The 18,568-nt window shown below is 32.9% G+C and overlaps 1 protein-coding gene and 1 pseudogene across 1 annotated transcript in view; both read right to left on the bottom strand.

Annotated features, from left to right (window-relative positions):
- The window catches only part of Cwc27 (CWC27 spliceosome associated cyclophilin), a 179,321-nt gene that overhangs the window by 58,124 nt on the left and 102,629 nt on the right, over nt 1–18,568 (bottom strand). The window lies entirely within an intron of this gene.
- On the bottom strand, nt 14,491–15,126 carry LOC104871373 (annotated as a pseudogene).

Below are 18,568 nucleotides of genomic sequence, written 5' to 3'. Positions count from 1 at the left end.
AACAGTCATTAAACAGGTAGGTCATAAAAAAGAAGAGTACCTGTATTCATTCTCAAGTTCAGGACCAAGAACCATCTGCTTTCATCTGCTCCATTCTCTAATCTCAGATCATTACAAAAGGGTATATTTTCTTCACTGAATAGTAAACCTGAATATGCATCACTCTATTCTCTATATATTTTGCCAATCTGAACATGTTTATCCATAATGTAATGTTAACTTGTTGCTGATATATGTACACTGAAAGGAGCCACAGAATCCAGATATACTCTTGGAAATGTGAAAAAGAATAGATTTTATTTTGTATAGTATTAGATATATATATTTTGTTATATGCATTATATAGTGTATACATGCTTATGGTATACATCTGTGTTTATACATATATAGCTAATATCCTACCATTTGAGCATACTTAATTACTTTAAATAATTTATTCTAGGTAAGAATTTACAAATCTCTTTTTCTCTTTCTATCACCTAACAATCATTGGTGCTTTTATGTTAATCAAATTTTGACCTTACTGGAGTGATTAAGATAACACTTAATCGATTTTATTAACAAATTTATTGAGCATTTTAGTATTCTGACCATAGTTTTGGCTTGAACAGCTGGTGAAGAAGGTAACCTTCTGGGTTGAGAAGAGGAGGGGAGATGAGGGTAATATATGGAGGAATCAGATGGCAAAGCAATATATTTTGCATTTTAGTGTGTAAAAAATGTACACCAGCAGTACAGGAAATATCAATGACTAATTTATCTATTATTCCTAAACACTTTGACCTAAGACAGAAAAAACAGAATCTTAAATATGTATTTTTTAACATTTTCAAACGACAAGCAAAAAACTAGAAAAGGAATGACGTACAATCATTTTTTCTTTAGTGACTGTTTTCTTGATTTGCATGAAGAATTATAGAGCATTTTACTAAATGTCACATTAGATACTGATTATTATCATTACAAAAAGGGGACGGCAATTGCTATCAGGCAATGTAGCTCCTGTCAGCTATTTTGGTGCTGGGGTTGGGGAAACCAATTCATTCACCTGAGCCACAGCTTCCTTATACAAAATACCACTTGTCCTATCTTCCTTGTAGGCTCTTGTTAGAGAGAAGCAGGAGTAGAAAGCACAAAGAAAAACAATATTAAGTTTTCACAAGTATGGGCTTGTGTTAGACACAGTTGATAATAATTTTCCTACCTTTTTTGTTCAGCACTAAAAGGCAAATTGTCTTTTGTTGGGGAAGAAGGGAAATGCTAGGCCTTGAACTCAGCACCTTGCATGTTTTACTATAACTGATCTACACCCTTAGCCCTCAAATGACAAATTACATCTGTTTTAAGCCATTTTATTTCATTCTTCATTTATTCAACTTATTTTCCAAAAAAATTTTTGGGAACATCAAATATTGTCATAGGAGTTAGGCAAATAAAAATGAAGATAGCAACCAAGAATTCTTGTGAGGAACGCAGAAAACAAAAAATAGCTATGGAAAGCGTAAGTATGTTAGAAAGTGATGGGATAATAAAGAGAAGAATGATGCAGGAAAAGGATAACTAATGTCAAGCAGAGTGGTATTTGAAGACCATCTCAACGAGATGGTGACATCTAAGAAAAGACCTGAGAGGTAAGAAAAAGAGCCATGCTATCAGAAGGAACTCCAGCTCAGAGACAGTAGAAAGACCTGGAGACACACAGCATGCCAAACATACTCAAGAGCCTCAGAGGCTGCTGTGCTTAGAACAAAATCAATGAGAGGGAAGTTTAAGGACATGAGATCAGTGGTAAAGATGGGAGAAAGTACAGATTATGCACAGCCTAGTAGATAGGTATGGGGCTTTTGTTGTTATGAAACCCACTGGACTGGTGGGTTTAAAAATAAAAGCACTGACAAGGTCTGACATAGATTTCAAAAGGACTGTCCTAACTACATTAAGAATAGACTTTCAGATGGCACGGGTAGAAACTAAGAGATCAATTAGGAGACATATGTACTAATCTTAGGTTGGAAATGATTGTGGCTCTGACAGCTGTTAACAACAAGTGGTCAGACTCTATACAGTATTCTGAATTTGTTGATCAACCAGAATGGAGACAATTGTGTGTAAAAGCAAAAGGAACCAAATATGACTTTAAAGTTAACTTAGCTAAAGATGATTTCAGAAAGAGCAGGTTTGGAAGATCAATAGTTTAACTTAGAACACATTCAGTTTAAGATGGCTACTAACCACTTTGGGAATTATTAGCATATAGGTGATATGTAAATCCATGAAGTTGAAAGACATTACCAAATAATTAAATATGGTGCAGTATAAGAGAGGAGATTAGAGGCCAAGTAATGGAAGTCATATAAAAGAGGAAGGTCAACAGCATTATTTTGGTGATCACTTAATTGGAGGACTAGGCATTTGACTTGTGGGGATGGAAGACTAACTGGGGTAAGGGAATGAGAGGAGAGGAATTGAAAACAACAGCATGTACACACTGAAGTAAGTACTCGTTGAATAAATTAGCTGTAACAAGAATATGCCATGTTTGTCAGAGATCACAATACGGTGCCAAGATAAGGGTAGCAAAGGGTGCTAAGGAACTGAGAGGCAATTTCAGTTACCCTTGATTCTGAAATGCAATCAACTTCATCTCATGTTAATTATAAAATGTTTTGCTACCAGTGTTTTCTGATAAGTTCTTCAATTCTTTCATAAAAATAAATTGAAAATAAATGTATCTCACAAATCCCTATATTTTATCTTGGTAATATCCACAAAGGGAAATGAGCTGGAATAACATTTGCTTTACTCATTAAGTTCATTTTTCACCCCTTGTCTACATCTTTTCTTTCTTTTTTTTTTTTTTTTTTTACCTAGGAGTACAATCATACTGATGAAACATTTTACCGCAGCTATCACCTAAATTTTTATTGAGAAGCATACAAAATACCCTGTTTTAAACATTTAAGCGTTCCAATGTCTGTTTTTTTTGTTTAGAAGAACTATATTTCAATGTTTCATGCCAGCATGTGTTTCATGCCAGCATGTGGTCCCCTCTTTCATTTTAGCAGATACCATAATCTTTTTCTTCTGGGGTAATTTTTGTATACCTGAGTACAGTTGAGCTCCTTGACCAAGCAATGGAAGATAAAGTGTTTGCAATTTTATTACATAAGCACACATGTAGCATTACAGGCAGAAGCACACATGTAGCATTATAGCTGAAGTGCTCAAAGTTTGGACTAAAATATATTTATGTTGCTGAAGGCTAAATAAATTATTTAGTCTACAGTAATGAGCAAGTAGCAGCAAAACAAATATTTGGTTGACTGTGGAAAGCTAATGTTTTCATTACTTGTTACAAGCATAAAAGCTAAAAAAAACCAGCCTAACCAAGCACATTTTGACAGTAAATAACACATCTATCATTAATTTTTGGGGGTATATAAAACCTTGATTCCTAATTTATGGATTTATATGCAGTGAGGGTATACCCAATTTTATTATACATATATATGTTATAATATAGCCCATTTACTTAAAATAGACTTGCAAATTATCATCATCATCATCATCATCATCATCATCATCATCATCACTTATTTATTTTGTATCAGGGATCAAACTCAGGACCTTCCCACTTGTGAGGCAGGTGGTGGCATCACTGAGCTAAATCCCCGGACCCTGGTAATTATTTACTAGTTAAGATACAGCATTTCTTACCTCTTCATTCAGCATACTAACAAACTTAGCAATTAAGCACTAAAAAATTGGTAAGAAGGAAAGAAAAAGGAAGGAAGGAAGGAAGGAAGAAAAGAAAAGAGAGAAAAAGAAAGAAAAAGAATAATTCATCATAATTTGATGACTGCTTGCCATTTTAAGAAGTCTGTAATAGGTGATATTAATTGATACATATTAATATATCATAGTAAATTTATTATCATTTACTCCCATCTTATAGGAAAGAAATTAAGGCTTAGAAATGACTCCTTCAAGATTGCTCAGCCCCCAAGTCAGAATGTGAAATCGGTATGTGAAATTATACTTCCGAAGATATGGCAGGAGGGCAAAATGCCTCCCAAATATATAGCTTTTATATAAGCAATTTAATTCCCCATTCAATTAAAATGTATACATACATATTATTTCTATACTTATGTACATATATGTTCAGAGAATAAAAATGAATAGGAATGTACTTGTACTGCTTATGCTTGGGTGAGAATAGAGGCAGTTTTATTTTCTTCTTTTTGTTTTATGATGAAAATATTCTATAGTAAGTAAGTATTGTTTAAAATAATGTATTTGCCTGAATAAAAAAAGTAAGAAAATGGCAAAGATTTTTATTACAGGAGTACATATTTGTAAATATTGAAAGAGTTAAGGATAAATTGTACTCGGTGGTGTGGGAATGTGATTAAATTGTTATTTTATCTCCTCACTGTTTATTACAAAAATCTAGAAGCAATACCCAAAAGTTGATTTCTAAACTCTATCTTCCATTTAGAGTAGCCAGAGATCTTTAGAAAATAATGTGGTTCAGGACTCAGGAAAGTATAATATGAACCTAGAACATCTTGTTAAATCAGAAAATAAGTGCTCAAATAATAATGGGAAAAGTAAAAAGAACACAAGAGTCAGTTAGAAGGGGCTCCATATTGGCCAAATAAAAAAAAAATTTAAAAGAAATAAAAAATTTATTTTATACATCATAATAGTGATTAAAAACAAGCTATAAGCCATAAAATAAAATTCCATAAGTTAATGCTGATATAAGTAAATGGAGATGAAAGGAAAACTCTTTTTTTAAAAAATGTGGAATGAAAACTATAAAAGAAATGATGGAGTTAAAAAATCATTAGTGAATATTAAAACTAATAGGTGAAAATTCTGAGGAATGGGATAATCTCAAAAATATTTTCCAAACAAATTTCCTGAATTATCCTGCAGGATTAGATCCTAAAGTGGGAAAAAGAAGAGCTATAAAAGATATTATTAAGACAGACTCTTATTAATTTCCTAATTTTGATAATTGTTCTGTTATTTAAGATATACCCTAAAAAGCCCTCAAATAGGTGTGTAGAGAAATGTACAAGGATGCATCCTGAAAATGTTTACAGTATGAAATGTAAAGGAAGAATGGAAGAATTTACAAAAAAAGAGAAAAACTGGAATATGCATTTAATGAATACTATATAACACTTAAAAAGAATATATACTTCATATAAACGTGGATAAATGTCAAAAGAGTAACAATACCTTATGTAAAGTAGGACAGTAACAAAAATATTTTAATAACTACATACACATGTAATAAAAGATTAAAAACATGCATAGGGCAGAAATACAGTCTTCAGGGTAGTGAGTACTTTGGAAGAGTAAGAGAAGGGAAATTGGAGTGTCCAGAGGATTTACACTATATTTATAAAGTTTAGAATTACTCAAAAAAGTCTAAAACAAACACAAAAAATATTATTTAGATAGGTTTAAAAAAGTTAAATCCTGCTACTTTTCTGTATGTTTAAAATATTTTATAAGCTAAAGAAGGAAAAACAAAAATAAATGATAATTCATCAATCTGAAGAAACTTTTAAAACATATTTTAATATTTTAAAAAATCATTTAAAATTCATGAAGTTGAAAAACAATACAGAAAACTAATTTTTAATATTCAAATCCACCAATTATAACACTTTGCCATGTTTCATTCTTTTCTCCCCATCTGCAAATAAAGATATTATTTTTTCTCAACCATTATTTCATAATATGAGCTTCTGTTTTTTTAAAAATGGACAATTTGAAGAATATAAGGCTGTTGCTTTTGTAATAAATATTCCTTAATTTGAGTTTTTCTGATGTTCCCTTATGAGTAGAGGCAGGTTATGCATACCTACCTGCAAAATCAAATTAAATGATTTTGCATCCTTTTCGGGGTACTATTCAGGATACACAGCCACGTGCTGATGCTGATTAAATCAGTCACAGTGTTACCCAGTTTCTTCTCTATTATATAGAGAAATACCATTTATATTTCCCATTTTAACTAGTAAGCACTTATTGGGGGGCCCTTTAAGATCATGCTGTTCGTCATCAAATATTCTCCCTAGATGTAGTACTCACTGATAATTTTTGCTCAAATCAACCTTTTCCATGAAAATAGACAATTTCTGACTCCACCATTACCGTTCAGATTTATTATTTGGCATCAATGGTACTATAAGGAGACTTCACTTCTCTTCTAAGCAATTAATTCATTCATTTATATTATTATGGATCCTCAGATTCTTATCTCCACCACAATTGTTTAAATTTCTTTACTGTCCACAATTTTTTATTGAGATGAACTTTGAAACTTAAAATTAACCTTTTAAAGATGTGTTACTTCAGTGCTTTTCAGTATAATCACAATGTTGTAAAACTATCATTACTAATTCCAGAACACTGCTATCACCTTAACAAGAAACATCATACCTATTAGCACAAACAGTACTAATTACCACTTCCCAGAATTCCCCGGCATACACTAATCTTCCTTCTGCCTCTAAGGATTTGGATCTGCCTGTTGTGCACATTCCATATAAATGGCTCCATACAGCATATGACCTTTTATATTCACTTAGCATAATGGTTTGAAGTTCTGTCCATGGTGTAGCATAAATCCATGCATCGTGCCATTTTATAGCTGAATAATATTTCACCATATGGATATATATATATATATATCACATTTTGTTTATATTTTTATTTTGGGGGGAGTATTGTAAATAATGCTGCAATGAACATTTGAGTATAAGTTTTTGTTTGAACACATGCTTTCAATTTCACATAGTAGGAAACTGGCCATTTCCTGATGCCTTCTATGTTGTTTTGATATACATGATACTGTTTTTTTGGAATGCTTTCCATTTTCTTGTAAAACAAGCCTTCAGTTCTTGTTAATAAACCATTTCCCCAAAGAGTCCAGGTTCCTTTCCAAAGAAAACAGTATTAGAAACCATGATGGGCGTGGCAGGTGTACTCAGTAGCACTGACTCTGCTTTTGGGTCTTGTCAGCAATTGAAGAAATGTGTGTGTGTGTGTGTGTGTGTGTGCGTGTTTATTTGATATATATGAAATCACAAGTTCATGTGAGTCTAATCCATCCATATAACCCCACAAAACTTACAATGAGAACCCTGGCTGCCTATGACATCAATACATATTCATTTATTAATCTTATCATATACATAAAATATTTTTATAATCAGTACATCTATAGTACTACAAAAAAGAAAATAAAACAAAACGTATATAGAAGAGTTCAAGAGTTGTTTACTGTTGTCTCCATACTGAAGAGAATATAGTCAAAATACTATGTTCAAAACGTGAATTAAATTTACTCATTTGAAATAGAATTAGGTTTGTTTCTACTTCTAATCAGTTTTAGTTTCTTTATCTTGCTGCGTGCTGATCTAATTTTTAAATATGTAAGAACATGAATACATGTGCAAGAGTTAAAACTACATAGAAAGATAAACCCAGAGAGCTGTCATTACTTCCCAGTCATTTCTACCAGCTCTCTATTTCCCATTCCTTTGTAAAAAAACTCATTGTGTTCTGGCTTATCATTCCTATATTTTTTTCTGCAGAAGTAAACAAGGGATAAGGTATGGGGGTGCTTTTTTTCTTTGTACTACCCTTTTCTTACTTTCAAAGGATAAAATATTTAAGATCCTGGGGCAGGGGATTTATCTCAGTGGTTCTGTACTCGCCTCACAAGCACAAGGTCCTAAATTCAATACCTAGCACCAGAAAAAAAAGTTTTTTAAGATCCTGAAAAAGCATTTTCTCTGAGTGTGGTAGAATATGATGCTTACTATTTTTCTTTGAAGACTGCCCATTAATAATCTGCTTTCCAGTAATAACCTTGTGACTTGGAAATTGCTAAAGAGGGGAAAAGCTTTCTGACAATTGATAATGAGCTGAATTATTATTATTAAATATAATGATTTGTGTGAATTTTAACTATTTATTTTTGCTACGGAAAAGCTAAGAGATCATTTCGAAGAAGCACCTGGCACCTCCGTGTCAGAAACCTACAGAGGCAATGGTGATAAAAACAATCAAGATTCTCCAGGGAGTATGAAGACAACAGACAGTGAATATTGGTGACTGAAGACTTTTATTTATTTATATTTTTGGTACTGAGGATCGAACTTGGAACCGTGCGCTTGCAAAGCAGGTGGTGAAACCACGAAGCTAAATCCTGGCCTTGGTGACTGAAGACTTTTATAAACAATTTCAGCAAAGTTAAGAAGTTAATAATCTTGATACCAGGAAAGGATTAGCAGTTGTGAACGAGGAATTTAAGGCTACTCTTTTTAGAAATAAGTTCAACAGTGGAATGCAGGAAGTGCATAAAAGAAATAAGGTTAAAAAATTATCTTTGAGATCCAGGAAGAATTAAGTGGGTGTGAGAGACAGAGGGGAACAATTAGTGAGTATAAAGAGATTTCTGAAAAAGAACAGGAGAAGAAAAAGTTTCTCAATATTGTCAGAAATGGGTGGTTAGCTTTGAAAATAACTAGGAGTACACATCTGTAATCTCAGCATTCTGGAAGGCTGATGCAAGAGAATTGAAATTTCCAATCCCAGGAAATTTAGTGAGACCCTGTTGCAAAATAAAAAAATTAAAAAGAACTGGGGATTTAGCTCAATTTGAAGGCCCTAGATTCAATTCTTAGACCCATGGGGGGAAAAAAACAAACCAGAAAAAAACAGGAACCCCCCCCCCACACACACCCGGAAGTCTAAAACCCAAAAACAAACAAACAAAATTAGGATCACTTTGTTCTGAGACAAAAGACAGAAATGTGCAGGGAAACAAAAATTCAGTGGTTAAGAGGAGTAAATTGAGGAAGCTCATGTTAGATGGCCTTTTTAAAAATGCAAAAATGAAGTAATCTGTAAAGAACAGGAGCCAGGAGGCAGGGTTGCCAGTAGAGATGTAATAAGGACGATGGAAAATGCTTGGCAGAGAGAGGTTATGTGGAGAACACAGTACAGAATGGACACTATAAATATGAGTCTGTGTTGGAATTTTCTGGCTGTCAGAGTTTAATAAAGTAGAGAATAATGCCTATATTAAAATGGGTGATATCAATGACAAGTGAACATTTCTGCATTTTCTCTATTTCAGGGGAACACTTTTCAGATTTACTAAATGATATAAATGTTCTGAAACTTGCCATCCTTCTATTATATTAAAGTAAACATTTTAAGCTTTTCCATAAAGTCACAAACAATACATCAAACTCAATTTTAAATTGACTTAAAAGCAACACAGTACTTGCTCAATCTGAATTAGAAATATTTATATTTGTGCTTATATATACATTCTATTTATGTATTATTTAAACCAGTGATAACTATTTAAGGAATTATATTTCCTATTATATGGATCTAATATAATGAACTTTAGTTTTCAATAAATTTGCTACTACATAGTAAAACTCACCATTCTTATTAATTTAACAAACAAACAAGCTTTATTTTCTGCAACTGAAAACTGGTTGAATTGTTATTACCCAACATTATATTGTGCATTTACTTCTTTTCTGACCGTCCATATGCACCGCTCCCCAATTAGGAAATAAGGATTTCCTTATCCTGCTAGTGGTTTTCTTAGAAATATTAACACATATATTTGATGTATTAAGTCAAAAGTTGATCTGTAGCTTTACCTTCTTCCCAACCAAGGACCATAAAATGCTTTTCAAACTTACTATTTACTACTACCTTTTACCTAATCCCAAAATTATATGCTGGGTTGTTATGCATTTTAATTTTATCTCTTTTTTAACCCAAGAAGACATTGCTATTGTTCTTGGTGGTTTTAATGTTATTTTACATTTACTCCATATGATGATCACTTTTTTTGGTCCTTACTCTTTTTTTTTTGGTTGCTGTTTTTTCATTAAGTTTACTAGTATATTTTAAGTGTACATTATGATCACATTCATCATTGGGAATCTGTACCTATACCTGATGTATCTTGGTTCTTATTTCTTCCCATTCCTTTTCTCTCCCTTCATCCCCTCCTCCCCTCCCTATTTACAAAATCTTTGTTTCCATTTTTTCCTTCTTTTCTCATTTTTTTCTTTCCCTTCTTTCCTTTCCCCTGCCCCTCTTCCCTAGATCCCCTTCCCTCTTTTTATTGCAATTCTTTCACTGTGGCTCACACAACTGCCTGAAAGAGATTTGCCTTTAGTAAAGGTCCACAGGGGCAAAGTTTCTCAGTTGTTTGTCTGAAGGCCATCTTCTCTTAGAACATTGAAACTAATATTTTACTTGGGCTGGGGATTTAGCTCAGTGGTTCTACTGCCTGCCTCATAAGCACAGGTCCCGTGTTCGATCCCCGGTACCAAAATAAATAAATAAATCAAAATTAAAATTAAATTTTACCTTAGGCTTCACTTGTTGATGTTGAAAAATTAGCTTTTGTTTTTCTAAAGGTAAGTCTTTTCTCTCTGGCTGCTTTTTAGGTATCTTGATTAACTGAAGTCTTAAGATATATCTAGGCTACGCCTAGATTTATTTTTACTTAGTTTCTTTTAGTTTTGGGGCCTTCTTTACTTTAAACTGATCTCTTTCATTAATTATAGAAAATTCTTAGCTATCATCTCTTCACAAATTACTTCTACTTCTCCTTAATTTTCTGGAATTTGATCAGACATTTTATTAGATCTCCTTCCAGGTCTTACGTTGTTTTGAGGTTGAGTTCTACAAATTTTTTGCAATTCTGTCTTTCAATTTACTAATCTTTTTAACTATATCTAGTTTTCTATTAATCTACATCTTTTGTCAACTATTATATTTTTTGTTTGTAGTCAGTATCTTTTATATTAAAGTCTGCTTATTCTCTCTCTTTTCAAGCTTATAATTTCTGGGAGTTTATTACATATTCATATTTACTATTTAGTAACAATAAAATTTAGATCTTTGTGGGTCTGACTCTGTTTTCTGATGTTTCTATTAGGTTTTGCTTAGTATGTCTGAATTTCATGTGTACGTGGTATGTATGAATTCTAAGCCATTCATCTTCCTCTGTAGGTTCTTCTTCGAGGACCAGCAATGAATGGTTTTAAGGGAGTTGTATTAGTCTGGCTGGTGGTGGGGGCTCATAGGATTCAGTATTATTTTCAATTAAATTCTTGAAGATTTTAAGATTACTCAGATAAGATCAATTTGGGTTTCAAGCTAATTTAAAGATTGTCTTGTTGCTATAGTTTCCAGAACTATTGCTCTTGCCCGCAAATACTCTGTGCCATAATTCTAGACAGGAAGTTTCCTCCTAATCCTATGCTGGGGGTGAAGTGATCCTACTTTTCAGTTGTTTTCAGTGGGATGTCAATATAGATTCTTATTTTTCTAAACTCTCTGTAACATTAAAATTTTGTCATTCTAGCTGGGTATCTTTCCACAAGAATTAAAAGAATCATACCACAGTGATATATGCACACTCATGTTTATAGCGGCACAGTTTGTAATAGCTAAAACTTGGAAATAGCCCATTTGCCCATCAGTTGGAGACTGGATAAAGATGTGTTTTTTTCTATAAAATGGCATACTACTCAGCCATAAAGAATAAGAAATTAGAGTCATTCATAGGAAAATGGATGCATATTGAGGATATACTCTTAAGTGAAATAAATAAGTCACACATGTAAATACCGAATAGTTTCTCTGGTGTGAAAAACTACAATTGTACATAAGATCCTAGTGGTATTACTGACAATGTGAAATAGGAAGAAAAGGGCTAAAGGTGTAGGGGAAGTGGGAAGGATAGGGGAAAAAGAAATAAGGGAAAAGAAAAAATAGGAGAAAGTGGAAATAAAGTGTTTGTCAATGGGGAGTAGAGGAGGGGGTGAAGGGAGGGCAGGGGAAAGGGGAAAAAATGAGAACCAAGACCTGTCATGTAAAGGTACAAGATCTCAATGATGTATGTAACTGTACTGTATACCTAAAACGTACCAATAAACTCAATGAGAAAAAAAAACTGTGATTCTAAAATTAAGCATTCAATCTTTGAAAAAGGACAAGTTTATAATAACAATGTGCTTTAAAGACTTTAAACTTGCTAAAAACCTTTTAGAAACAATGATTCTAGACAAAAGTAAAGTCAATTTTAATAAATATTAATTACTACTTTTTAGAGTGTGTATATTCAATGTTGGGCAAAGTTCAAATTCCACAGTAGTGGAAGAATACTGGACTGAAAGCTCAGGATCATGACTTCTAATTATATGATTTCATGGTGTGATATCGAGTAAGTCCTTTAATGGGCAGGCCCTTGATTTCCTGTGTATACAATGAAGAAGCTGGGCCAGGTGATCATTTCAGTTCTAATACTGTGATATTTATTGCAATATAAACAGAGCACACTCAAGATCAGAATTTTTATCCTTAACACGCTCCTTAAGGCTAGCTTATCTGAACATTTTAAACATACTTCAGCATAATATACTCAACAACCTCACATCTGGGTATGGCCATTTTATCTAAAACAACCAACAAAAACAAAATATTGTACATACAAAATATTCTGTGCATAAAAATTCATGCTTAGTTGTTTCTTCATATTTGGAAATTCTTGCTAGTTTTGAGAATTTCATATTCCTTTCGAACTTTGTGGCAATTCAAATTCTTTTGTGGCTATTAATATAATTTAGGGATTATTTAATTTAGGAGTGAAAAAATACTAATACCTAAAAACTGCAACTGAACCATCTGCCAAGAGTTTCTGTGAGGAATTCTGAAAATATAATCATTTAAAACTGTCAGCATATTGTATTAATCATTTATGAAAATTACTCATATCATGCAGGTTTAACTATGCAAAGTTAGTTTTAATGCAGTATATTCACAGGTTTACACTATAGAGTTGTGAAAAAATACCTTTTTCCAATTTGATTAAGTGCTGCAAGAAACTCCGAACTAAAATGAATTACTGTATTTTTGATGTCATTTTTGGCAAAACTTCAGAAAATGTCACATAAAAGTAAAAACATCTTACTTAAAATAAGGTCTTGACAACAGCTTGGAGAAGTTTAAGAACTCCATTCTCAAATGAGAATGCTGGTTATAATCAAAATTTTAATGATAATATTAGTTTACCCTTGAGATAATCTTAATACCAAAACAAAACAAAACACCAACAACAAAAACACATTTCTGCATATGCACGCACCCCTCTTTGACTTTCTAACACAGACAACTCTAAAATTATTTCAATTTACACTTCAAATATCTAACCTGGTTCTAATGTTTCCTTGTAGAATTACTGGCCACCTGAGAAAGTATGAGGTGGTAGGCTATTAGAGCAGCTGAAATTTTTAAAAAATAATTTTCTTTTAAATGAGAGGTATAGCTATTTCTCATCAGCAATAAAGGTGCTCCCATGTATTCTAAACTCTAAAGTTGCAAATGATGGGAATTTCTTCTCAATTATATTTATATGCTGCCTACTTTTATTACGCTCTATATCTTACACTAAAAGAATGAAAAATGAACACTTGTAAAGCAAGCTGACACTTTAAGAGTTACTGCTAAATTTCAATAAAATATTTTTTAAAAAGCCTGCTGCAAATAAATTACAATGAAATTATAAAATGAGGGAATAATACATGTGTGTTTAGATCATGAAGGTAGATTTTTGAGTCTTCATGGTTAACATGATTACTTTTGGCAGAAGTACTATGGGTGGTCTTTTCTTTTTTATCCTTTATGCTTTTCCACGTTTCTGATACTCTGCAGAGGATATATATTACTTTAAATTTATTTTGTTCATTTAGGCATTAAGATATTCACTCATTTCCTCATCATTTTATTTTGAAAAATGTCAATCCTTTTGAAAACTGAATAGAAAAGCACATTGGATACCCATATACTCCTTACCTAGCTTCACCAGAAGTTAATGGTTTGCAACAGTTGTGCGATTTACTGTACTTTTTGTTCTTTTATTCCCCCAAACATTTAGAAGTAATTTCCAAAAATATAAAACATCACACCTATATGGTTCAGGATCTCTCCTAAAAGCATAATCATGGAAACACACTTCACTAAAACATTTAACATCGACACCACAATATTATTTACTATTCAAATTTCCCTAATTGCCCTCCAAAAAAAGCCTTAAGAACCTTTAAAAATCTGATATTCAATCCAGGATCATACCTTTTGTTTTGTTATCACGCCTCTAGTCCCCTTTGACATAGAACATGCTCCCTACCTTTTCTGACTTTGCATGACACATGGACCTTTTTTGGAAAGGACAGACCATGTTATGTTATGTTCCACAGTTGAGATTTATCTATTTCCTTCTTTCTAAAACTTTTAAAAATTTATTATTTTTTACATACTTTTATGGTAAAAAATATCTGATATTAAATGTTACTATAAGCAAATATTTTGTACTGCAGATGGTTTTTATTTTACTGACATCCGCATTATATAATTCTAATCACTAAATTCTTCCTCATCACTTAAGTATGTGCTCTTCTTTATCCTCGGGCACCGTGAATCCTCTGACATTGAGGGCCCCCCACCCCGCACTGGGTTTCCATTTGTTCTGGTTCTTCAATCTTGCCTTGCTAGGACGCGATGGCTTGGCTGAGACCGTCTAGAGCGGGGTCTTCCCCTTTGTCTGCACTTTCTGCTTTGTCTTCAATTTCTTCTGGTTCAGCAATTTTCTTTTTCTTCTTTGGAGGCTCGCGTTCTCCAAGCATATTTTTCGGACAGGCATAACTTAAGTGTCCGCTTTCCCCACATTCGTAACACTTAGATTTATCAAAGTAGCTTCGCCTTCGGAAGAATTCAGCTGCTCTTCCATTGTCAATAGCAATGCTTGCCTTTACCACTCTACCAAACAACTGTTTGTTATTTATGACTCTGGTACAATTTTGTGCAGTCTTTATCCAAAAATAATATAAATGCAATCCCTTTACTCTTCCTCATAGCTTTGTCTTTCATTATTGTAACCTTTACAACACAGCCATACTTGGAAAATATCCAGTATAAGTCGTTGTTTGTCAGGGAGAAGGGCAAGTTGGACAAGTACACTGTGCACTTACTTGGAACCAAGCCACCACTCATTTCTTTAGGGACAGTGGCCCCGACGCAGCGAAGATTCAACCCCCACTTTTCCTCACCCCTCGTAGTGGCCTGGGCAACCCATGCGGGGTCTCGGCTCCCTTCTGTAGGGCCGCACTGGCGGTGCTGTTTTGTTTTTAAGACCGGGTCTTGCTATGTAGTCCAGCCCATCCTTGAAGTTGCTATGTAGCCTGGGCTACACTTTCACTAACAATCCCCTTATTTCACTCTCTCAAGTGCTGAAATTACAGGTGTGCCATTATGCCTAAGTGAAGGAATTTTGGCAAAAACATAACCTAGTTGATGCTGTGTACTCTTTTTAAAAAAAAATGTAATTTTCAACTGATACATAAAACACAGGAAGTATGCTATTAATGGGGTGCATTTTGCTGTTTCAGCATATATATACATTCTATAATTAAATATATCTATCTTCTCAAACACTTATAATTTCCTCAGGGTGAAACATTCTTTCTTCTAGCTTTATGAGAAGAATAGTACATTATATTACATGGTACACTGATAAAAACAGCATGGAACTGGCACAAAAAGAGACATGAGGCTGAATGGAACAGCTTAAACAGTGGTGGTGAACCTATGTTACGTGTGTTCTTTTCTTTTAAGACAAACTATGTCAATGTATGAATTGTCATATATCTTTAAAAATCTGTACTATTTAAAAATTATCAATAAAAGATATATATATTGTTAAACACACAGCATCTTTTCTAGCATATCAAGGTTGTAGCATGTTCGATAAAATTTCACTTGAAAGATGGACTGTCCTAGTTACAGAATAAAACTTTACTTTTCTAGGACTTTATTAGGTACTCCATAAAATTGAGTGTTGCAGAGAAGAGAATCTTATTTTTAATCAATTTAAACAAATTTTTTTTAACCAATTAGGTTGGAATCATTGCCCATTTTTTAACCTCAGTGAAGAATAATAAATAGTATCTAATCTTTTCTTTGTAATCAAGGATCATACTATGAGAATCATTGACTTATTCTTTAACTATATACATTTTCAGAACAAAATCTATTCCACACCCTCCACACCCACACCCACACACACATATCCATATCTGACTATTGTGTTCTTCCATATCCTGCTCTAGCTTCAACTGGTTGCCTAACACCTCTTGCTGCTACTAGAATGAATGTCTTTAGCATGCATTTTACTTTTTTAAAAAAAATTTTTTTTGTATCCTAACAAAATAGTGGGCTAGAAAGATCCACTGATAGCCCCTGCTCTAACTTCTTTAAAACAAATATTGAGATATGCTCTTAGAGCATACTTACCCTCACTTTTATTATTCTTTAATATGTTTTAAACTTAAAAAAAGTCAAATTGTTAACAATATATCCAAAGTAAGAAGAAACTGGCAATGACTGATGGCCTGAAAGGCTTTCTAGAAATGAAGTACAAATATACTTTCACTTTTTTACACAAATAAAGTAAAAATTAGCAACAGATTAAGAAAGAGTAGACTGTAGGGAAAAATAAGTCTTGATACTTTTGGTCTTCAGAAAAAAAAAAAAAGGTGAGTCAAGAGTACCTGAAGAATGTTAACTGCTTTAAGGAAAAGGACCAGTTTGTTCAATGAGAAGAATTAATTCTATGTGGCAGTAGGTATAACACAGAGCTAACATTCCAAGAGGGTTTCTGTTTCTTATAAAAACCAAGATGAAGCTAGTTTAACATTATATATTAGATAGAAAAAACTATATGCTTTCACAACCTATCAAGCCTGAGGGATTTTTGTCTGATTTAATCCAGTATTAAAAAGATAGTCTGAAGAAACTTGAAATGGCCTAGTGCAATTTGAGAGGTACTAAGCACCTCAGGGATGTATTCATGAAGAGGCTTTAAAATTCCTTCTTGATTTACAAGCTCAGATTGCCCTTCTCTAATTTCTGGCACTAGCCATAGAGTCGGTATTGTCTGGTTAGAACTTTGAAAAGCATATCTGATACTTTATCTCCCTAAAGCTGATTAGAGAATATGTCCCAACCTGTATTTCTATGCGACTATGTTCAGTTTGTTACTGTTTTTAATATGGTGATACTTAAGGAAATCTGGAAAGGACTTAGAGACATAATTTAATGAAAAGGATTATATAGTTTATTAAAGAACTTGACAGAGCCAACACAGGAAACCAACTTTATCTCCAATAAATTATCAATCTTATTCAGAATTTATTACCCTCCACAACAATCCTGTGCACAATCCTGGATGATTTACAGTGGGACTAAAGAGACTCCAAGGCTGTAAACAGGATTGTCCTGCAGTATATCTCTTTTGACATTGCTGGTATCTAAAGTAAAACACCACATTCCTTGTTTACCTAAATTGGGGTGTGAGAGCCTACTGGAGATTCTGTACTCAACTAAAAAAAGTAACTGTTGAATTTTATAGTCATATATCATGCTATTATAAAATTTAATTATATGACTATAGTAATAGTTTTATTCCTTGACATTCTATTTCTTTTATTTACTTATTGAAACATTCATTCCTTCATATATTATCTGAAGTCTTCAAAAAGCAAATAGATGACAAACAGCAAAATTATAACATTTTAAAATGTGTTTTTTACTAAGAACTATATTTTATATTCATGAACTGATAACATCCTTGTGAAACAAGAAGTAGTAGATCCTATTTATCTTTAAATTTATATATGAAACAACAGATGGGCCCAGATTTTAAAGTAACTTTTCTAATGTGAAAGAAGAGATTTAAAAGTACAATTACAACTAGAATATAAGTCCTTAAAAAAAAAGAATATAAACCCTTAATTGTCTATACAAATCTGGCTAAGGATCTGGCCCAGGAAACTGGGTACAGATTATTAAAACCAATGGAATATTAATCCCTGATCAAAGGTGGTTTCCTTAGACGTGGAATCTCTGAGGAATGTATCATGCCTATTAGAGAACCTGGTTTAACGGAAGACCTCCATTTACGCAAAGAGGTCAAAATTAGGTATTTTAAAGCACAGGGATTAGAATTCAAGGCTTTCTTGTTATTAATAATATTTTCCCAAGTGCTTTTAATCCAGGCATGATACACTAAATTCTAAAATGAAGTGGAAATAATCAACAAATATTAAGACTTTCCAGATAGATTAATAAAACCAGGAAATGATATCAGTGGAAGTTTTACTTATTAAGAATGTACTGAAGAAAGCTGGGTATGGTGGCACATGCCTGTAACCCCAGGCAGGAGAATCACTGTGAGTTCGAGACCAGCCTGTACTACATAGTGAGTTCCAGGTCAGTCTCAAATACATAGTGAGACTCTGTCTCAAAACAACAAACAAACAAACAAATGCACAGAAGGTCACATACACATACATATACACACACTCTTTTTGTTTTGAGGTTTTTTTTTTTTTTTTTTTTTTTTTTTTGTTTTGGGGTTTAAACCCACCCTTCCCCG

Source organism: Fukomys damarensis, unplaced genomic scaffold (assembly GCF_012274545.1).
Source record: "Fukomys damarensis isolate Sample0158 unplaced genomic scaffold, DMR_v1.0_HiC HiC_scaffold_1, whole genome shotgun sequence".
In the NCBI taxonomy this organism is placed as follows: domain Eukaryota; kingdom Metazoa; phylum Chordata; class Mammalia; order Rodentia; family Bathyergidae; genus Fukomys; species Fukomys damarensis.
This window is presented reverse-complemented; position numbering and strand designations above follow the sequence as displayed.